The sequence below is a fragment of the Acanthochromis polyacanthus genome, chromosome 24, assembly GCF_021347895.1.
Source record: "Acanthochromis polyacanthus isolate Apoly-LR-REF ecotype Palm Island chromosome 24, KAUST_Apoly_ChrSc, whole genome shotgun sequence".
In the NCBI taxonomy this organism is placed as follows: domain Eukaryota; kingdom Metazoa; phylum Chordata; class Actinopteri; family Pomacentridae; genus Acanthochromis; species Acanthochromis polyacanthus.
The window spans coordinates 273,476-297,248 of NC_067136.1; the positions used below are offsets into that span (position 1 = coordinate 273,476).

Sequence of the window (23,773 nt, forward strand, 5' to 3'; positions counted from 1 at the left end):
AACTTTGAAGGAATTATTGAAATTTTCTTCCTGAAAGTTTTGCAAATTGTCAGAAATTTGGGTGATTTTTTTTTTTCAGAAAAAGAAACAATATTTTTGGTGCCCATAAATGAGGAGAACAGGAGGTTAAATTGAATGTAAAACAAAAAAACAATACTTCTCTCTGATTAATTTATTTCTGTGAGTTATTTTTCTTTTCACTAAAAATCGGGGTTGTGTCTTATGTTATTTCCTGTCTTCAAAAAGATAAATTTACACTGAGATGAACATGTTCTTAAGTAAAATGTAAATGAAGCCCTGTTCACATGGGACCTCTGATGATTTGTAATAATTACAGTCTGTGATCTTAATCCTGTGTAAATGCTCCATGTCAGTAATTGGTAAAGTAATAACTGCCCCACAAGTTACCTTCTATATTTCACCAAACACGACGTCCTGGGATAATTCTAGACCCATGTGAGTCTGGATCTCAGTGATTGGGGCTGTTTCTGTTGTTTATTTGTTATGTTGTGAGACTTTTTCTACCTCATTCCCAGTTAGATTCTGGAGGCTGTGGTGGAAATTATTGACAGGATTTTAGGAGCAAATGCTGGAGTACGCAGATACACAACAAGTCTCTGGAGCATTCACAGATTCAGGAAAATGAAACCAACAGGATACAGAGGATATAGAGATGGATGACATGTATAGCAGCATTTGTTAAGCTTTTCTTTGAACAGGCTGAATCCAAACACCCTGATGGTCCGTTATCAGCCATTAATTAGCTATCTTACCTTCCTGCAAATGTGAGCAACACTGACAGCTGGCTGGTTTCCAGAGCTTAGCTGTGGTCTGTGACAGTGTGTGCTCGGTTTAAATGTCATACATTTATTAACAGGACATGATACTGTTCTTATGCCAACTGTTTATCAGCACTTACATTTATTAAGAGGAATGATTTATTTATTCACTTCAGTAAAATATCAACACTACACACTGAGAACATGTTTACACTGACTGCCCTTCCTTTATTAATAGCAGATGCATGGTACAGTGAAAGAACACCACAGCAGTGAGGCCATTCCTTCTGGGAAGCAGAAGTTCTCCAGAAATGTCTGGAGAAAGACTAGAAGAGGCCTTCAGCATACTGTGTGACCAGCTGTCAAACCACTGACATGATGGAACCGGTGCCGTTAGAGAAGAGGGCTGCAGTTACCATCTACAAGCTCTCCAGTAATGTGGAGTTTCATGATGTCACCAACCTGTTTGGTATTGGAGCACAGCCTGCAGCATCTTCTGGGAAGTGTGTGAGGCCCTGATCAAACTCAGAAAGATCTACGTTAAGAGGCCAAAACCTGTCCCTGAACTACAGGCTATCATGTCAGCTTTGAGAAGAAGACAGGATTCCCCATGTGTGCTGCTGCTTTGGTCAGCACTCATCCCTGTTGTTGGCCCACAGAGCTATCCCACCGACTACTGCAACAGGACAGGATGGTACAGTGTTCTCCTTCAAGGACCTGTAGACCACACTTACAGGTTCCTTGATTGTGATGTTGGCTGGCCTGGGAAGTGCCATGATGCTTACGTTTTTGAGTGTTCCCGTCTGTGCCACAAGCTGGAGGATGGAACTTTTCCCTCTGGTCACCAGGAACATCCAAGGGGTCAACGTCCGTGTCCTGATTCATTCCTACAGCTGGACCTGCAACGTCATGAAGCCATTCCTGGATTTAAAAAAAATCAGTTTTCTTTATTTCATTACATTTAAAAGGTGTATTGGACATGAATGTGTGACTAAATGGATTCAGTCAGCATATTCATTCAAAAATAAGTAAAACAACGTAATATATATGATTTTTATATGACCTCCTTCAGAAATGTTATTTCCCTATAGCTGATTCAAATTTTACAGAATAATTCAATTGAATTTCCACATCTAGACTGATTAATGTGTCTTAAAAAACTGACAGTCCTGAATGTCAGAGCTCACCTTGTGGCGTTGGTTGACCAGCAGGTGGAGCTGTTGCTTTGGCAGCATCACCCTCAGCATCGTTGTCTCCTGAGGTGTTTAACAGAGGCTCAGTGCTGCCAGATCCATCTGTTCAGCACAGACAAAACTGGACAAGGTCACTCAGTGATAATTTACTGTCTGTTGTTTTTTCATTGAGCTTTAGAAGATTAGGTCCTTAAGCATATAAATTAGCAACACGTTATAGTGTTACAACATCACACTATCTGCAGACCTGCTGTGAAATATTGTTGTAATTACAAGAGGTTGTTCATGGATCTGCAACCTGAAAACACACAAACAAAAGTAAAGCTAATGTCCTGAACAACAGATTAATAACTGGTATTTCAATAATGTTCAACAAATGATATGTGAAATGCATTTTGATGGCAGAATGAACATGAATGAATGAATGAATGCTAGCATGAGCTAACAAGCTAGCCACTGGCAGCTAAGTGCTAACAGTGTTGCATCTGGACAACAATTTTATGACTTCCCTAAAACGGCGTAGAGCTCGTCAAAACTTCACGGGCTGGAACCGGTCCTTTAGTTGTTTCTCAGGATGTCACAGTACCTTTATTTTTCAGCTAGGCCAATCGCTCTTTTATTTTGACCCAACATAATCAATATAATGTTTTTCAACATGAAGCTAAGGGGAGGCCCCATCAATGATAATTTACATCAAAGTTCTAGGACAGTTTTTCAGTTCTATCTCCTGTTTGCTAAGGTTTATTTACTAGGCAGTAAATTAGGACCCAGGACCCCGTCCACAGTTCTACCACCACATTAACAGTGTTAATACATGAGCTACATGGGATGGATGCTACATGTTCATGAAGAAAACCTCTGCAGGAAGAGACTCGTACAGGAAGTCCTTTCAGACAGACCTGCTTTATGAGTCAGAGTTCTACATGAGGTCAAATCAAACTGACCTTTTCTGAGTCTTTAACTCAGACAACCTGCAGCAAATCTGGTCTCTGATGAATTCTCTGTTAGTGGATGTTTGAAAGAAGCAACGTTAAACTTTCCTGCTGTGGTTTCTGCTCAGTAAAGATGGAGGCTGCTGCTCTCTGTCTTCATTCATCTCTGATTATTTACAGTTTTTAGAAGATGATTCAACCTGACAGAGAAAATCCCCTGAACTCACAGATCAGTTTCATTTTGACTTCATCACAAACTAAGGTGTGGTTTATCTGTTTATCTTGGCAGACTGTCAGAGTCCTGAGGCAGAAAGAGGATAATAGACAAGGAGACCAACGAATCAGAAACTTTGCATCCACATTTGAAATTCAAAACATTTAATGAGCTTCCAGAGCTGGTTCTCCTGCTGCACAGATCTGTGTGATCAATAAAACAGTCTTTATCCAGCAGAGTTAATGAGGTCTGAGAACAGCAAACTGCTTCTTCATGTCTGTGAACTACAGGAAGAAGAATTAAACTTTCATAATAAACCTAAACTCTCTTTATCTTTAGCATGGTGTGTCCAGAGGAACATGATCTGTGTTCAGACAGACTGTCTCTAAAGTCTCTGGTTGTAGAAACAGATTCTACAGAGCAACAGGAAGTTCTGGTAAACTACAGTCTGGATGTTTTCTACACTAATCAGATCTATGGAGAAACACAACCTAAAAGTGATGAATGAGAGACTTTCTGTTTCCACAGAACACAAATAAAAGACCAACATGGAACATGTGACTCTTCAGTGTTTACATGTTAAATAAGTGATGATATGGGACAGTGTTTACCCTGATGACAGGAAGCCCAGTTGACCTTCTGTGAAGGACAGCTGATGGTTTGTATGATCTGAATGATATTTAACAACTTGGTCTCAGTGGGAGGATGACTGTCATGTTACTGAGAAAATGTGACACTGTGGACTTTCCATGGGACTCAGTGGGTTTTACTGAATACTACAATCTCATTATAGGAAGAACAAAAATACTTCTGCTATTTATCCTGGTAAAGAGAACAACACGTCCTGGTTCAGAGAGAGGAGCAGCAGAGCTGTAGTTAAGGGGTGTTGTGTAACGACAATGAAGTCAGTCTGGTTTTTGTTTTGTTTGTTGATCCTGTAGATAAGCTCCTGATCTGTTTGTTGTGAACCAGTTGAACAGGTTGTAGTCAGACATGAAGCAGCAGGATCAGAATCTGGAGAAACAACCTTTATTATCACTTCTGCAGAAAAGAAACCAGCTTTAAAACTCTACATAGAAACTAGAATGAACCACAGATCACTGATTACATTCAACTTTGATATCATTGTAAAAGAACAAAGACAAACAGCTTAGAATCAGTGCCAGAGTGCAGAAGCAGCAGTAAAGTTCATTATTTACTGTAAAGTTCATTATTTCCACTGTGTTGCAGGATAAACAGTCATTTCTGTGAAGTGAAAAAGTACAATAACTGTTTATTCTATTCAACCTTCAGTAACAAACAATGTTATTTTACTGGACTACATTTATCTGCAGATTAAAAAATAAACATGATATAGGATGAAGATTAAACTGACAGACCACACAGCAGAATAAAAAACAGATGATAATCATGATATTAGCTGCCAACCAATAAAACTGTTGAGAAAATCATCAGAGCTGCTAACAGATAAAACATTCAAACCAGTTCACTTTAAGGTTCTGTTCATCAGTTCTGCTTCATTCTGGACAATCAGAACTTTTCTATCTGCTTCTGATCTCATCTGACAGAACACTTTACATCCACAACATTTCATCAGGTTCTAACATGCAGAGCTTTGGAACACATTTATTTCCAGACAAAGCAACAGAAAAGTTGATGAAGACCAGCAGCAGCAGCAACAATCCACAGGATCAATCTAGAAAAAGCAGCCGGGATGCAGCAGTTTTTGGCCAAAAAGAGCCCCAATTTTTTCCAGCTGCATTCCGTGATTCCAACCGGGTCCCTGAACGCAACAACTGAGCATTCCGTGATTCCAACCAGGTCCCTGAACGCAACAGCTGAGCAGGAGTTGATGCAGGCCGCAGTACCGATCCTGATAGGTAAGTTTTATTTCTTAAATAGTAAGCCGACTATGAATACGCCAGCTACAACAGATCCACATCAATATTATGAACGCTACGTCAGCTAACGTGGTCCGGACACAGGATCAGTGATCAGAGGTCGACTATTGTTTGCTAACCAGTTAGCCGCTGCTAAGCTAACAAGCTACGAAAACCGTCTTATAAAACCTGAGAAAAGCAGCAGCAATATTTCATGACCAGACCTGTATTCAGAACCTCCCATGTTGTTACACAATGACCCATTAATCATATTACTGAACTATATGATAATCATTGAAATTTCCCTTGAAGAACCAATAAACTGTTTAACATTATTAATCTGAGTCTAAAACTTATTCAAAAGATCAAATTAACACAATGAAGTGAGGAATACTGGTAATGTGCAGCTATTTTTATAATTTCAAGGTAAAATGCTGACTGTTCTGTGATTTTCCAGCTTTACAGATGTGGAAATTCAATGCATTCATTACTTATACACAGATTTCTTTGATGGTTTTTAGTTGTTGCTCAAATATATCATTTAGCACTGCTGGAAATTATTACAGGCATTTTTTGTAACACTTTCTAACATTGTACAGACAAATTAATAATTAATGGAGAAAATGGTTTTAAATTACAGATGCTATCACCAACATTTCTTGTTCATTTTATTTAGTTGTCGGCCTTGGATGATGAGGTCCAGTTACCAGGAGCACTAGTCTGCAGCTTACTGGTTCCGTCCTGCAGCTCCTCCACGCCGTCCTCCTCTCTACAGACCAAATCAAGTAAGATCTGTTTAGACTATGCAGACATCAACATGATCAGTATGTTATCTTTTGACCCATCCTAAAATCACAACGTACAACATTTATTTTAAGTTAACTGTGTTCATGAATATAGAAAATAATTACTGACAACTAATGCTGCTTGGGTGCTTTTATGCAGGAAAAGGGAACCAGGAAGCTGCTGTGGATCCTCTGCAGTATCTGGAGAGGTCAGAGGAACAGTTCTTGGAACAGATCTGAAAACACCGAGACCTGACCACTGCCATGCTCCAGAACATCCAGAGGACGGATGAAAATTCAAACACCTTGGCTGGACTGATGGGACGCATGGTGTCGGTGCTGGAGCGACTGTCACAGAAATAAACTGCATTGTCCACTATTTCTGCCTTTTTTAGAAAAAGTAATCATATTTTTTATTGATTCTTTTCCTTCTTAGCTATTTAAGTACACTGGTATTTTACTCTTGCACTTTAGGTGAATACAAATATATTTGTGATGAAAGATGCGTGTTTTGTCTATAATCTACAGAGACTTTATTCAGTGTTAACTGCACACTTCTACATACACACATTTTGACAGATAAGCAGTTGTGCTTTTCAAGCAGATTTCATTCTGAAACATATCAGCAGCATATGTTGTTTTTTAATGTAACACCAAGCTAGATAAACTGCACTACTGCAGCAGATGTATTATTGAAGTGTGCTTACATTACATGTCTACATACACTACTCACAAAAAGTTACTCAACTTTCAGGTGACATTTATGGAAATTGTAAAAATTAATGCTATGGTGATATTAAATCATGAAAGTAGGGCATTTAAGTAGAAACATGCAATAGTGATTTCCTCATCTCAAACTATTTATTGAATCAAAAGCTAACAGCAGTGAAAGGTATATCACAATAAAAATGTCTCATGACAGTTTGGACAGAACAGCAGCTTTCAGCTGAAATCCAGTACAGTTGTGTCCCACCAGTAGCATGATCACAGATGTTCCCAGACAACAGCTGACCTCTGTCTCATAATTAAGATCATCTATAAAGGTAAATATAGATACTGTCATCAATTTATTGAGTTTGTTTAACCGCTATGTAATGGATACAAACGTATTGGAGGCTAAGTAGCTAAGCTAAATGAATTATGGAAGAATAATAATAAACGTCAGAAGAACTGCAGCCTAGTGGCTCGGGGCTGTGAAGCCTGAGAACCTAATTCAAATAGTAATAATAATAATAATAAAAACAGGGTAAGTTTATCCCCGTGTTTTGGAACAATAGCGCCATCAGATGGAACCGAACAACTACACGACGCGCTCATGTTACACGTTATGCTGCGCACAGTGCAGATCAACAACTATTGTGTACAAACAGACCGCACGTGTGTGTGAACGCGTAAATGTGTACAAACAGACCGCACGTGTGTGTGAACGCGTAAAAGTATTTGTCAAACAGTGACAGACAGGCGTGTACGCGCTGCTTCATACGCACGCAGCTTCTTGTTCTTGTTCGCGTACATCATTTGCGCGTACGTGTGAGCACGTGACCAAAATGTTCTATCATCTTCATGTGAGCGTTAATGCGTGCGTTTGTAAAAAAAAAAAGCATAAATGTTACTTGTGGCCGCTCCGTGTCTTGTGATTGTCGGGGTGCAGCAATGATCACACGTGAATGTGTGAGTGAACGGGAGGCCATTATAAGTCAATGGGGAAACTACATTACTCGTCAGGCGCACAGGTGTCAAAGCACACGCGTGTGACACGTTCAGTTGATAGCAGTGCACGCTTTTTGAAACGATTCTGACGCCATACTGTGTGTGTGTGTGTGTGTGTGTGTGTTTATTCATCGTTGGGGCCCTTTAGTTGGTTCTCAGATAAAAACAAACGCTCCCTGGATCCTTTAATAGTTAAAACAACCCTCTGTGTGCCTCAGAGAGAGACGGTCCTTTTACTCACAAATCCAAGATGCAGATCCAAAGCAGGTCTGAAGAGTTTACGTTAAAGATGAGGCAACACCAACAGGCGTGTACACCCAAGTTCAGCAGCAGGGTCCGTTACAGCGATAGCAACAGGCTAATTAGCAAAATGTCCTCAAAAACTGTCCTCAGCTGTCCTGGTCCTCGGTTAAAGTGGAGACTTGTGTTTATAACTGTCTCTGATGATTAAACGTCCACGTTTGAGTTCACAATTAAACTTTTTCAAGCTAGTAAAAAACAAGCAGCTAGCAGCTAGCCTAGCTGCCTTTCACTTTGAACTACGGTAGAGCGATCGCCAAACTGCAGGTTTCACCAGACAGAAATCTGCTGAATAATAGTTGTGCCAATATTAAGTATGCAGGTCTACAACGTTAATCAGCTCCACATTAAACTTATTTTCTCTGTGCATCGTCTGTTCTCGTCTAACGCATGTCCACTTGTCTCTCTGTCATGTCACGTCGTGTTTTTCTTCCTGTTGTCACGCCGCAGTCATCAACAAAGTGTGTTCTGATTGGCTGAGTGCAGCTCAATTCATTGCGTAAACAGAACGTTCTACATGAAAAGAATCATGGGCAACGTAGTTCACAATGGCTATAATTACACCTGTTGCAAAACACATTTCTCTAAATTATCTGCATTCTGTAGGTCGTTACATTATTTTTCGGAAGGAAGCCGTGAGCTGCAGCATCAGCGTAGAGAAACGGGACAAAAATAGAGCTGCTAGAAAGACGTCAACCTCAACAACGATGCAGGGTGGAGCTTCATTTCTGTAGTTCTGATAAATCGCATCACTTCAGACTTTCATGAGTCCAGGAGGACATTAAGCATTGATCTTTTGAGCTCTAGAGGACACACCGATGATTCCTCCTCCTTTGACTGATAAACCAAACGCTGATGTTTGTATCGTCTGTCCAACATGCTCAGACAAGAAATATGAGAAATGACCAAGTTTCTGAAATGTGTCTTTACAAAACAACCTCCTGAATATTAGATCTGAATGTATGAACATGATTAACTCACCTTCAGAGGAACAGACCAAACAACAGAATAATCCAGATATTTCAGCCGCCATTTCCCCGTCTTCTTCAATCAATCAATCAATCATCCATCCATCCATCCTCTATACACCGCTTTATCCTCACTAGGGTCATGGGGGGTGCTGGAGTCTATCCCAGCTGACTCGGGTGAAGGCAGGGGACACCCTGGACAGGTCACCAGTCTGTCACAGGGCTACATATACAGACACACAATCACACTCACATTCACACCTACGGACAATTTAGAGTAACCAATTAACCTCAGCATGTTTTTGGACTGTGGGAGGAAGCCGGAGTACCGGAGAAAACCCACGCATGCACAGGGAGAACATGCAAACTCCATGCAGAAAGATCCCAGGACCACCCCGGGATTCGAACCAGGGATCTTCTTTCTGCAAGGCGAAAAGTGCTAACCACTACGCCGCTGAGCAGCAATCAATCAATCAATCAATCAATCAATCAATCAATCAATCAATCAATCTTTATTTATAAAGCCCTTTTCATGACAGGAAGCAGCTCAAAGTGCTTTACATAAAAACAATACAACAATTAAAAGCACTTAATACAAGAGATATAAAAACAAACACACACACACACATACACATACACACATACACATAAACACACACTCACACAAACTCGGGAATTAAGAACACTTGAGGGAACGCTATCTCACACAGTGGGGAAACACCAGAGAATAAGGAACAGAGTAAAATGGAAAAAATAGGATGTATAAATAAAAGCAATACAAAATTAAGATAAATAAATAAAAGGATATATAAATAAAAATACATAGGATATATAAATAAAAGCAATAAGAGCAATAAAAATTACGATAAATAAATACAAGGAATAAAAGACTTCAGACCGGACTGAAGCTGACGTAAAAAATAAAAACACGATAAATAATAAAATAACACAAGTAGCTAAAACCAGACTAAAAGGTTAAAATAATAAACAAATAAATAAATATAGTTTAATCAAAAGTCAAGCTAAAAAGGTAGGTCTTGAGTTTGCTTTTAAAAATGTCCACATTCTGTTTTCCTCAGGTCCTCAGGCAGACTGTTCCACAAACGTGAACCGTGATGGCAGAAAGAGGCCTCACCATATGTTTTGGTTAAAACATGAGGAACAGTTAGAAGAGCGCTGCCTGAAGACCTGAGGGTTCTAAAAGGCACATATTTCAAAAACAGATCTGATAAATAATTTGGACCAAGACCATTAAAAGCTTTAAAAACCATTAAAAGGATCTTAAAATCGATTCTGAAGCAGACAGGTAACCAGTGTAAGTAATTGATCAATTGTCTTAAAAAGAATCTTGGGGTTGTTACGGTTGTCACTAATAAGCTTTGAGAAGTGAGCTTATCTCGATTTCCTTATAGCCCTATTATAGTTTATCAGCTGTTCCCGGTAGATTTGGTGATGGATGGTTAATTTATTTTTCCTCCACCGTCTTTCAACTATTCTACAGTTTCTCTTTAATTTTTTAATTTCCTCATTCATCCATGGTGGTGTTAAGAAATTTTTTTCAGTTTAACAGGGGCAATTGCATCGAGCGTGGACTTGAGTTTACTGTTAAAACTTTCAACCAAAAAAATCACAAGAGGAGGGTAAAATGTCAGCTGGAATGTCGTGTAAAAGATGGATAAAATTTGCAGCCACTTCTGAGGTGAGATAGCGTTTCCTCACGGTCTGTTGTAGAGTGTTTTGCCTCATAGAACAGCTGACAGTAAAATACAGACAGTAATGATCAGATATGCCCACATCAACAACAGAGGAGACACTGACAGATAAGCCATGGGTTATAACTAGGTCTAGTGTATGACCTCTGTTGTGGGTTGGCAAGGTGATGTGTTGATTAAAATCCATACAATTCAACATGTTTAAAAAGTCTGATGTAAAAGAATCTGATTGATTGTCCACATGAATGTTAAAATCACCTACAATAATACTTTTGTCATAGTTGGTGTGTATGATTGAAAGTACTTCAGAAAAATCTGAGATAAAAGAGGAGCATCTTTTGGGTGGCCTGTAAACAGTCATACATAGGATGGGAGGGCTGTGAATAACAAATGCATGGTATTCGAAAGATGGATAGTTATCAAATGTACAATCCTTAAAATCTATTTCTGTGGAGAGAATGGTTGCTGTTCCCCCACCTTTTCTATCTGACCTGGAGGAGAATAAAAAACTATAGTAGGGTGGGGCTGCTTCTAAAAGTGTTGCTGGACCATCTGTTCCAATCCACGTCTCAGTTAAAAACATACAATGCAATGCAATACACTGTTTTCTGAAATCAGATCATTTATGAGAAATGATTTGTTTGAAAGAGACGGACATTCAGAAGTGCCATGTGTAGTGTGATGTTAGGAGATTGATTCATTGTATGGGGTTTAAGTTTGTGTACTGGCTTGAGATTATTATGATTTATTCTTGAAGGCCATTTAATGGTGTTTCTGGCAGTGATTAAAACAGGAATTAATGACGAGGATGTGTCCGTGTACTCACAACAGGGGGCGCTTGTCTGCAGACTGGGGCAAGACGGTGGCAGAGAGGAAGAGTTGAGTCCGGTGATTGATGTAGTGCCCAGGTGCAGTTCAGGAATGACTTCTTCTTCTTCTTCCTCTGATCAACACTTTGGTACAAATATCCAACAACAACCACACTTTAATCCGTAAACACTAATGTAAAGTCATTTACTGATGATTCAGGTGAAGCTGTGAGGTACAGCTGTTCAGAGAAATAGTTTCTTGTGTGTCTGAAGGTGAACTTTAGAACCAGATAAAATTCTGTGCAGTGATTGGCTGAACAGGTCCATGTGTCAGCATTGACCAAGCAGGGGGAAGGGCTCTGACATGTTTTTCTACCTTCATAGTGTAATCTCTCAGCTTCAGGTCTAAACAGGTTCTGACAGCTCTGGAATGTTTTGTTTAAACTGTAAAGAGATGAATGTTCTTCCACTGGAGGACTTTAAATATTTAGTTTAGTACAGAACAGAAGTATCAGTGGGATGTGTGGTGAAGTTTAGGATTCCAGCAGTTCATTGGTTTCACATCAAAAGCACAAAAAAGCTTGTTCATCACAGAGGCTTGTTGTTCTGTATATCTGGTCAGTCTGTCCATCCTTTTAGTCCTCTTGTCCAGAGGTGAAGCAGGTCATTCCAAGATCCATCTCCCCAGCAACACTTTCTGGCTGCTCCTGTTAGATTCTGAGCCATTCCCAGGCCAGATGAGATATGTAATTCTCCAGAGAGATCCAGGTCTCATCCTGGGGTCTCCTTCCACTTGGTCATGCCCAGAAAACCCCCCAAAGGGTTGTGTCCAATCACAAGACATCAAACATCTGGATATTACCACACTAAAAGCATCATACACCTCGATATTAATGTAAAAAACTGTAAAAATCTGGACATTAACCAAATGAAATATGGACATTGAAGCACTACAACATAAAAAACTTTGATATTTACACACTAGAATGTAAAAACTTGGCGATGATGAGACGAATATTCGGTTTGTCACGTTCAGCAGTGGGAGACAGACCAACGAAATGTGACAGAAAGGAGTGAGCTGCACATTTTGATCGGTTCGCAACGTCTGACGGAGGAGGTGCACCAATTGACGGGCCGAATACCGATCATGTGACATCGTCCACGGGGGTTGATCTGAATATTTAGATCTCAAAATAAATACGTTCAGCAGCTCTATTCTCCTTCGACAGGCAGATCGATTGCCTGTAACTTAAAAGCTGCATCATATGCATTCCTTCATGTGTTTTCCATGGAGAAGGTGTGTGCATGAAGCACAGAATAACTGATCTAAGAATTTAGTGTGTGTTTGATTGAATTCGAACAGTTTCATTGGACCACTGTGACCTGTTCAGAATTTCATTCTGATGTGACGAAGCTAAACGTATTGACAGCATGAAGCTCGTCCGTAAAAATCCATACATTACCCACATCATTGTATAAGCCGCAGGGTTCAGAGCGTGAGAAAAAAGCAGCGGCTTATAGTCTGGAACGTATGGAAATAGCACACCCAGATCCTAAACGTCTAACACAATGAAATGCAAAACACCTGAATATTAATGCAGCAAAGCTTCCACAGACCTACAATATTAGGTCAACAAAGCATTAAAAATCCTGGATACTAACTTCTCAAAACCTCAAAAACCTGCATTTTTTCCACACAAAATGTACAAACCTGGATATTAAAACACCAGAACATCTAAAACTGTGTCTCTGGGATGATGGTGAACAACTCTGGGCTCCTCAAGGAACACCAGGAAGATGGACAGGATGATGAAGAAGACTGGTTCTGAAAGCAGGAGTTAGGATTCACTGGTCCACCAGGTCAAGTAGGACTCATCCATCATCCATCCATCCATCCATCATCCATCCATTATCCATCCATTATCCATCAATTATCCATTCATCCATTCATCATCCATCCATCCATCCATCATCCATCCATCCATTCATCCATTATCCATCCATCATCCATCCATCCATCCATCATCCATCCATCCATCCATCCATCATCCATCCATCCATCCATCATCCATCCATCCATCCATCCATCCATCATCCATCCATTATCCATTCATCCACCATCCATCCATCCATCCATCCATCATCCATTGATCCATCATCCATCCATTATCCATCAATTATCCATTCATCATCCATCATCCATCCATCCATCCATCCATCCATCCATCCATCCATTATCCATCCACCATCCATCCATTATCCATCCATCCACCATCCATCCATCCATTCATCGTCCATCATCCATCCATCCATCCATCATCCATCCATCCATCCATCCATCCATCCATCCATCCATCCATCCATCATCCATCTATCATTCATCCATCCATCTATCATCTATATATTTGCTATAGGGCATCAAGGGGCGGAGTCTATCCGAACTTACTGAAGATGAAGGTTTACCTGGCCAGGTAACGGTCCATCACATGACTACACTCTCAGATGTAGAACCAGCAGTAACCTCAGCATGTCTTCTCCTGTAGGAGGAACCTGGAGAGAACCCAGGAGGGAGAACATGGACAAAGACAGAGACCAGAACAGGTTCTAACCAGGACCTTCTAGCAGTGAGGACATGATGAGAACCTCCACTGAATACTTAATGTTCTTATTTATGGTAGGGTGACCATTTTCTGTTTCTCTGAAAAGAGGACACACTTCCAGCTCGTGTGCGAAAAATATTCAGTTTTTCCCCCATTTTTAGGGGTTTTCTGTGGGTCAAGGGGCTTTCTTTGCTTCTAACTCAGTTAAACAAATATTCTGAATTCCCCAGAAAAGAACACTTTACCTGGATATACAGAAAAATAGCCCAGAACACTCACAAACAGTTGCTTTATCAAGAATATATTTATTAATTTAAACAATTCTCCTAAACAATATATTTTTCAAAATAATGTGTCTAATGGCAAATGAAAAAAATATATAAATAATGCCTCAAGTCAGCAGTCCTTTTTTCCTTCTTTTCCCTTTTCTTCAGTCTTCCTGGCCTTCCTCTTCTCCCTGGTCATCCTCCTTGTCTCCCTGGTCATCCTCCTTGTCTCCCTGGTCATCCTCCTTGTCTCCCTAGTCTCCTTCCTTGTCTCCCTGGTCATCCTCCTTGTCTCCCTGGTCTCCTTCCTTGTCTCCTTCCTTGTCTCCCTGGTCATCCTCCTTGTCTCCCTAGTCTCCTTCCTTGTCTCCCTGGTCATCCTCCTTGTCTCCCTAATCTCCTTCCTTGTCTCCTTGGTCTCCTTCCTTGTCTCCCTGGTCATCCTCCTTGTCTCCCTAGTCTCCTTCCTTGTCTCCTTGGTCTCCTTCCTTGTCTCCCTGGTCTCCTTCCTTGTCTCCCTAGTCTCCTTCCTTGTTTCCTTGGCCTCCTTCCTTGTCTCCCTGGTCATCCTCCTTGTCTCCCTCGTCTCCTTCCTTGTCTCCTTGGTCTCCTTCCTAGTCTCCCTGGTCATCCTCCTTGTCTCCCTAGTCTCCTTCCTTGTCTCCCTAGTCTCCTTCCTTGTCTCCCTGGTCATCCTCCTTGTCTCCCTAGTCTCCTTCCTTGTCTCCCTGGTCTCCTTCCTTGTCTCCCTGGTCATCCTCCTTGTCTCCCTCGTCTCCTTCCTTGTCTCCCTTGTCTCCTTCCTTGTCTCCCTGGTCATCCTCCTTGTCTCCCTAGTCTCCTTCCTTGTCTCCTTGGTCTCCTTCCTTGTCTCTCTGGTCATCCTCCTTGTCTCCCTAGTCTCCTTCCTTGTCTCCTTGGTCTCCTTCCTTGTCTCCCTGGTCATCCTCCTTGTCTCCCTAGTCTCCTTCCTTGTCTCCTTGGTCTCCTTCCTTGTCTCCCTGGTCTCCTTCCTTGTCTCCTTCCTTGTCTCCCTGGTCATCCTCCTTGTCTCCCTGGTCATCCTCCTTGTCTCCCTGGTCTCCTTCCTTGTCTCCTTCCTTGTCTCCCTGGTCATCCTCCTTGTCTCCCTGGTCATCCTCCTTGTCTCCTTGGTCTCCTTCCTTGTCTCCCTGGTCTCCTTCCTTGTCTCCCTAGTCTCCTTCCTCGTCTCCTTGGTCTCCTTCCTTGTCTCCCTGGTCTCCTTCCTTGTCTCGTTCCTTGTCTCCCTGGTCATCCTCCTTGTCTCCCTGGTCTTCTTCCTTGTCTCCCTGGTCTCCTTCCTTGTCTCCCTGGTCTCCTTCCTTGTCTCCTTCCTTGTCTCCCTGGTCATCCTCCTTGTCTCCCTGGTCATCCTCCTTGTCTCCCTGGTCATCCTCCTTGTCTCCCTAGTCTCCTTCCTTGTCTCCTTGGTCTCCTTCCTTGTCTCCCTGGTCTCCTTCCTTGTTTCCTTGGTCTCCTTCCTTGTCTCCCTGGTCTCCTTCCTTGTCTCCTTCCTTGTTTCCCTGGTCATCCTCCTTGTCTCCCTAGTCTCCTTCCTTGTCTCCCTGGTCTCCTTCCTTGTCTCCCTGGTCTCCTTCCTTGTATCCTTCCTTGTCTCCCTGGCCTTCCTCTTCTCCCTGGTCATCCTCCTTGTCTCCCTGGTCATCCTCCTTGTCTCCCTGGTCATCCTCCTTGTCTCCCTGGTCTCCTTCCTTGTCTCCCTGGTCTCCTTCCTTGTCTCCCTGGTCATCCTCCTTGTCTCCCTGGTCATCCTCCTTGTCTCCCTAGTCTCCTTCCTTGTCTCCCTGGTCATCCTCCTTGTCTCCCTGGTCTCCTTCCTTGTCTCCTTCCTTGTCTCCCTGGTCATCCTCCTTGTCTCCCTAGTCTCCTTCCTTGTCTCCCTGGTCATCCTCCTTGTCTCCCTAGTCTCCTTCCTTGTCTCCCTAGTCTCCTTCCTTGTCTCCCTGGTCTCCTTCCTTGTCTCCCTGGTCATCCTCCTTGTCTCCCTGGTCATCCTCCTTGTCTCCCTAGTCTCCTTCCTTGTCTCCCTGGTCTCCTTCCTTGTCTCCCTGGTCTCCTTCCTTGTCTCCTTCCTTGTCTCCCTGGTCATCCTCCTTGTCTCCCTGGTCATCCTCCTTGTCTCCCTAGTCTCCTTCCTTGTCTCCCTGGTCTCCTTCCTTGTCTCGTTCCTTCTCTCCCTGGTCTTCCTTTTCTGCCCAAGCATATTTAGCTGAAGAGCTTATTTTTCTCAGCATTTTCAGATTGCTCATCAAGTAGGTGTGAAAGTCATTGCAAGACATTTCTTGGAAATTATATTGCACAAATAGCAGCTCCTTCAGTGACTCAACAGACAGCCTGTTTCTTTCCTTGGTCCACTGGCTCTGCATCAATGAGAAACCCCTCTCAACATTTGCATTGTGAGAAGGAAGGGCAAAGACAAACTGTGCAATCTTCAGTAGTTCTGAGTAACAGCCTATGCTTTTGGCTTTCTGAAAATATGTGGACCACTTCTTGTGCACTTGCAGGCCTTTGAACTCTCCATCATCACTAATGCTGCTTTCAGTGAACTTCTTGAGATTGGTGACCTGATCAAAACACTTCGCATCATCAATTGGCACCCCCTTCTCTCCTCGGTACTTGATGCAGGCTTCAACATCATTCCAATCTGGTGGCTGACTCAGATCCATCAACCTGGTCTCACGGGGATTCGTGAAACTGTCACGTAAGTTTTAGTTTCGGTTTCGTGCGCACCAACACGATTTCGTCATGTTTTTCGTGCCGCTCACCACGAAATGTTTTTCGCTGTGGTAATCACATCTGAAAGTGGTTTATACTGGCGGATTCATGACGATCTAAGCTGTCCATCGGCGTATACTGCTTGTGTGATCGCGTTTGCGGCCGCCGGCCGCCGGACATTCTTGAAATTCCTATGCAAATTGGTAAGTGTACCACCGGCTTATGGTTAGGTTATGGTTAGGTTATGGTTAGGGTTATGTTTAGGGACGATGTCATGCAAAATATAGCGTTGGATTCGCCACGGTTTTACATTAAAAATATAATATACACATTCTTTTGAAATACGTTCTGAGTGGCACGAAAAGTCCACCGTTTAAAATACATTGGTGCGCATTTCGTGGTGAGCAGCACGAAAAACATGACGAAATCGTGTTGGTGCACACGAAACCGAAACTAAAACTTACGTGACAGTTTCACGAATCCCCGTGAGATCGGGCTGGATCCATCCACATGAATTGGGTGAATTCCTCCATGGCCCTCATCCACTTCTCTAGGTACTGCAGGCATGCACTGTACAGGCCTTGTACATCTGCACAGAACTTGTCACATTCTTGACCAAGACCATCTTTGCGCCTCTTTGCCAGTAGTCCCTTCACTTTCAAGGACATGAAGCGGTTTCTCATGCGTTCCTCCAGCATAGTGTGTACTTTGTCTAGGATTTTCTTCACTTCCACAATGGAATTGTCTTGCCTTTCCATTTCCAGAATGTGGGAGTGGAACACACTCATGAGTGAGTGCATGTGCCAGAGGTAAATCTCACTGAAGTCATTTTCAAAAAACCTCTTGATCGTTACAGGTGGTTTTTCCTGAGACAGAAAGAATGACTTCAATGCTGGAAACATCTGCAGCAGCCTCTCAATTCCAGGGAGTAATGACAGCCATCGTGTCTTGCTGTGGGAAAGGAGCACTCTGTATTGGATGTCAACAAACTCACAGTACTCCTTCAAATTCTCAGTGCGCACTGTGTAAATGTGGAAATACTGGTAGATTTTGAACATGATATTCTCTATTTCCACATTAAGTGTGTCTGCACCATGATGAACACAACTGTTCAATATGTGTGCTGGGCAACCCACACCCACCGGAGTTTTGTTCTGCAGCAACCTCTTCAGATTTGCAAACACATTCTTCTCTCCTTCATCACGTATGATTCCTCCGAAATTTGTGTTGCAATTGTCACCAGTAAATGCAATGCATTTTTCTGACAAATTGTTTTTTTATAATGTATCAATCAAGTACTGTGCAATTGTGTCTGCTGTCTCATTAGGTGTGTCTTTTACCTCAATCAATTTTGATTGTACACCACCTTTCTTCCAGTCAAAGAACTGGATTATTATTGGGAATATTTTTGTTGGCCCGTGGTTACTCCCATCTGTAGAAATGCCACAGTACTCAATTTCTGTGAGCGACTCCAGTGCGATTTCAACAGAGTGTGGCGCTATAACGCTGTTGACAATGGCCTCTGTTTTGGTGCGTGCACTTGAGAATTTTTTTGCAGTGTCTGAATCTGGGAATGCCTTTTTCATTAAATTGCTAGTGCAATCCATCGACCTGTAACTGCTGTGGTGTTTGACTGTGTGAAATGCCAGAGCACCCTCGCTTGCATTCACCATGTCTTCATTTTTGCCAGGTCTCAAAGTATTTGGTGACTTTTCTACTCGAGCTCTCACCCTGCACAGCTGTTTTGTGTTTTGTTTTGGCGATATGGGCTTGCAGATCGTTGGAACCCTTATTAGCCACGGAGACATAAGTCCCAGCTTTGCAGACTGTCTATTATGCCTCCCATTTGTCACGACCCAGACAAAAACAGGGGTACCTCTTTCGCATTTCATCAGTGAATTGACATTTGCGTTTCGGCATTTTCTTTCTGTTCGTGCTCTCTTGCAGTGAGTGAGTGTGGAGCGCCTCTGTACTGCTTTGTGAATGATTAATACACGTTCCGGGGTTCGGCTCAAACTCCGCCTCTCAGAGCGTGTTTCCAAAGGAACCATTCACCCGAATGATAAATACACTGGTCTGTGACACGCTCAAGCTAGGCAAGATCAAAAACCCGGACATTTGAAGGACTTTATAAACGCCGGCCGGACAGGCCGGACAGTCTCTCAAAAGAGGACCTGTCCGGGCAAAAGAGGACGTATGGTCACCCTAGTTTATGGTAAGTAGCAGCAATGATTGTCCTTGCTATCTACCAGGACATCACCAATGTGGAGATTTATTCACCAACACCTGTAATATCCAATCAGAGCTTAGATGGGCGTGGTCTAAGAATATCTGGCAGTGAAGGAGGCAGATGCTAAGATATCAGTCTGGTAAAAATATCCTCTAAAACATGTGGATGCAGAGTCAACTGGTTTGTTTTGGATGGTTCTAGCCTGATGTAAAGTTTGATTTGATTTATTTGGATCCCCATTAGCTATGGCAATGCCAAAGCTATTCTTCCTGGGGTCCATACAACATCCTTACAATGTGTCAATGCAGTTGCATTATTTACAATACAATCCATATACAAATGCAACATAAAACAAAAACAAACAAAAAAATATACACAACACAACAATACACAGACAATACAAGACCGCTCCCAGGTCAGCAGTGATGTATAATATTTACATATCATATCTACATAGATCTACATATATTATGTATATTGGTCACACAAAACTTAAATTTCTTTTGCCCTTAGATATCACACCCAACGCCATTGAAGCATAAACCCCGATTAAAAGTGAAGTACTTGATGTATTTTTTTTTGTTCTCAGATGGAATGTTTTGAACAGAAAATGTAAAATGCTAACCGTGCTTAGCAACATAGCATGCTAACGCTAAGAGTAGCCATGTGTTTTACTCCTGTAAGCAAAGTATGGAGGTATAAATTAGATTTTAAACCAAAGAGGGGCTTTTAAACGTACAGCAGACCAAAGATGCTCTCTCTGGACCCTGCTGTGGATGAGCAGTGGTTGTCTTTGGTCCAGCTGCTCCTGTAAAGCTGCTGTAGCTGCTGTCCTCCTCCACCATCAGGCTCACGGACACGGTCAGTCTGTCTGCCGTTAGCCCTGACGTCACCGTCTACGCTGGACCGAGGGCTCATCAGTACCGTTCTGACTACAGGTGAACGTGAAGCGGCTGTTATTTGTTTTCAGGCTAAAACACCCCAATCAGCATCAGCCCTGACATAAAACTGAACTGAGAGTAATTAGGGAACAAAAGGAAAAGGACAAACTGCACTGGACTCCAACAGGGAGATCTTTAACCCTCCTGTGGTCCTGTGGGTTAAAATTAACACGTTTTAAAGTTTGAAAATGTGGGAAAAAATCTATTTCCACAGTGAAGCTTCTGACGTCCACATTTTCAACATTTTTGGGAAATCTTTGAACAGTTTTTGGTGGAAAAAAATGAAATTTTAAAAATGTTTCTTAAGAACATTCACATAAAAATCAACCAAAATCCAGCGAATATCGCTGGATTTTGGTTGATTTTTATGTGAATGTTCTCAAAGAACAAATTATAAGTTTTACTGAAAAATGTGAAATCACTTTAGATATTTTTAGGATTCTTTTGGAAGATTTTTACTTTGGAATTTTCTTGCCAAATTTGAGGATTTTTTTTTTTTAACTAAAATTTTAAGGGAAACTTTGAAGGAATTATTGAAATTTCCTTCCTGAAAGTTTTGCAAATTGTCAGAAATTTGGGTGATTTTTTTTTTTCAGAAAAAGAAACAATATTTTTGGTGCTCATAAATGAGGACAACAGGAGGTTAAATTGAATGTAAAAACAAAAAAACTACTTCTCTCTGATTCAATTATTTCTGTGAGTTATTTTCTTTTCACTAAAAATCGGGGTTGTGTCTTATGTTATTTCCTGTCTTCAAAAAGATAAATTTACACTGAGATGAGCAAAATGTAAATGAAGCCCTGTTCACATGGGACCTCTGATGATTTGTAATAATTACAGTCTGTGATCTTAATCCTGTGTAAATGCTCCATGTCAGTAATTGGTAAAGTAATAACTGCCCCACAAATTACCTTCTATATTTCACCAAACACCGACGTCCTGGGATAATTCTAGACCCATGTGAGTCTGGATCTCAGTGATTGGGGCTGTTTCTGTTGTTTATTTGTTATATTGTGAGACTTTTTCTACCTCATTCCCAGTTAGATTCTGGAGGCTGTGGTGGAAATTATTGACAGCATTTTAGGAGCAAATGCAGCAGTAGGTCTGTACACAACAGGTCTATGGAGCATTCACAGATTCAGGAAAATGAAACCAACAGGATACAGAGGATATAGAGATGGATGACATGTAGCAGCATTTGTTAAGCTTATCTTTCAACAGGCTGAATCCAAACGCCTTGACAGCCCGTTATCAGTGTTAATTAGCTATCTTACCTTCCTGCAAATGTGAGCAACACTGACAGCTAGCTGGTTTCCAGAGCTTAGTTGTGGTCTGTGACAGTGTGTGCTCGGTTTAAATGTCATACATTTATTAACAGGACATGATACTGTTCTTATGCCAACTGTTTATCAGCACTTACATTTATTAAGAGGAATGATTTATTTATTCACTTCAGTAAAATATCAACACTACACACTGAGAACATGTTTCCACTGACTGGCCTTCCTTTATTAATAGCAGATGCATGGTACAGTGAAAGAACACCACAGCAGTGAGGCCATTCCTTCTGGGAAGCAGAAGTTCTCCAGAAATGTCTGGAGAAAGACTGGAACCTCCACTTCAGAACGCCCACAGAGGCCTTCAGCTGTCAAACCACTGACATGATGGAACCGGTGCCGTTAGAGAAGAGGGCTGCAGTTACCATCTACAAGCTCTCCAGTAATGTGGAGTTTCATGATGTCACCAACCTGTTTGGTATTGGAGCACAGCCTGCAGCATCTTCTGGGAAGTGTGTGAGGCCCTGATCAAACTCAGAAAGATCTACGTTAAGAGGCCAAAACCTGTCCCTGAACTACAGGCTATCATGTCAGCTTTGAGAAGAAGACAGGATTCCCCATGTGTGCTGCTGCTTTGGTCAGTACTCATCCCTGTTGTTGGCCCACAGAGCTATCCCACCGACTACTGCAACAGGACAGGATGGTACGGTGTTCTCCTTCAAGGACCTGTAGACCACACTTACAAGGTCCTTGATTGTGATGTTGGCTGGCCTGGGAAGTGCCATGATGCTTACGTTTTTGAGTGTTCCCGTCTGTGCCACAAGCTGGAGGATGGAACTTTTCCCTCTGGTCACCAGGAACATCCAAGGGGTCAACGTCCGTGTCCTGATTCATTCCTACAGCTGGACCTGCAACGTCATGAAGCCATTCCTGGATTTTTAAAAAAAATCAGTTTTCTTTATTTCATTACATTTAAAAGGTGTATTGGACATGAATGTGTGACTAAATGGATTCAGTCAGCATATTCACTCAAAAATAAGTAAAACAACGTAATATATATGATTTTTTATATGAAATCATTCAGAAATGTTATTTACCGTATTGTTGATTCAAATTTCATAGACTAATGCGATTGAATTTCCACATCTAAACTGATTAATGTGTCTTAAAAAACCAACAGCGTTCCTGAATGTCAGAGCTCACCTTGTGGCGTTGGTTGACCAGCAGGTGGAGCTGTTGCTTTGGCAGCATCACCCTCAGCATCGTTGTCTCCTGAGGTGTTTAACAGAGGCTCAGTGCTGCCAGATCCATCTGTTCAGCACAGACAAAACTGGACAAGGTCACTCAGTGATAATTTACTGTCTGTTGTTTTTTCATTGAGCTTTAGAAGATTAGCTCCTTAAGCATATAAATTAGAAACACGTTATAGTGCTACAACATCACACTATCTGCAGACCTGCTGTGAAATATTGTTGTAATTATAAGAGGTTGTTCATGGATCTGCAACCTGAAAACACACAAACAAAAGTAAAGCTAATGTCCTGAACAACAGATTAATAACTGGTATTTCAATAATGTTCAATAAATGCTATGTGAAATGCATTTTGATGGCAGAATGAACATGAATGAATGAATGCTAGCATGAGCTAACAAGCTAGCCACTGGCAGCTAAGTGCTAACAGTGTTGCATCTGTACAACAATTTTATGACTTCCCTAAAACGGCGTAGAGCTCGTCAAAACTTCACGGGCTGGAACCGGTCCTTTAGTTGTTTCTCTGGATGTCACAGTACCTTTTTTTCCAGCTAGGCCAATCGCACTTTTATTTTGACCCAACATAATCAATGTAATGTTTTTCAACATGAAGCGAGGGTAGAAAGGAGCTTATTTACATTTTCCTGCTAAGGGGAGGCACCATCAATGATAATTTACATCAGTGTTCTAGGACAGTTTTTCAGTTCTATCTCCTGTTTGCTAAGGTTTATTTATTAGGCAGTAAATTAGGACCCAGGACCCCGTCTATAGTTCGACCACCACTTTAACAGAGTGTTAATACATGAGCTACATGGGATGGATGCTACATGTTCATGAAGAAAACCTCTGCAGGAAGAGACTCGTACAGGAAGTCCTTTCAGACAGACCTGCTTTATGAGTCAGAGTTCTACATGAGGTCGAATCAAACTGACCTTTTCTGAGTCTTTAACTCAGACAACAAGCAGCAAATCTGGTCTCTGATGAATTCTCTGTAAGTGGATGTTTGAAAGAAGCAACGTTAAACTTTCCTGCTGTGGTTTCTGCTCAGTAAAGATGGAGGCTGCTGCTCTCTGTCTTCATTCATCTCTGATTATTTACAGTTTTTAGAACATGATTCAACCTGACAGAGAAAATCCCCTGAACTCACAGATCAGTTTCATTTTGACTT

The 23,773-nt window shown here is 41.6% G+C and overlaps 2 long non-coding RNA genes across 3 annotated transcripts; one reads left to right on the forward strand and one right to left on the reverse strand.

The window, feature by feature from the left end:
* Positions 1 to 711: 711 nt before the first annotated feature.
* Positions 712 to 12,019, reverse strand: LOC127532644 (uncharacterized). 2 transcript variants are annotated; one of them, XR_007940174.1, is made up of 3 exons: positions 11,300 to 12,019; positions 1,967 to 2,074; positions 712 to 1,678 (listed from the first exon to the last, which is right to left on the reverse strand). It is a non-coding gene; the product is annotated as an uncharacterized LOC127532644 (long non-coding RNA). The 2 variants fall into 2 exon arrangements; XR_007940173.1 differs by having other exon boundaries at positions 712 to 1,700.
* LOC127532635 (uncharacterized) lies at positions 2,598 to 6,284 on the forward strand. The gene is made up of 3 exons (XR_007940162.1): positions 2,598 to 4,998; positions 5,675 to 5,783; positions 5,944 to 6,284. It is a non-coding gene; the product is annotated as an uncharacterized LOC127532635 (long non-coding RNA).
* Positions 12,020 to 23,773: the final 11,754 nt, after the last annotated feature.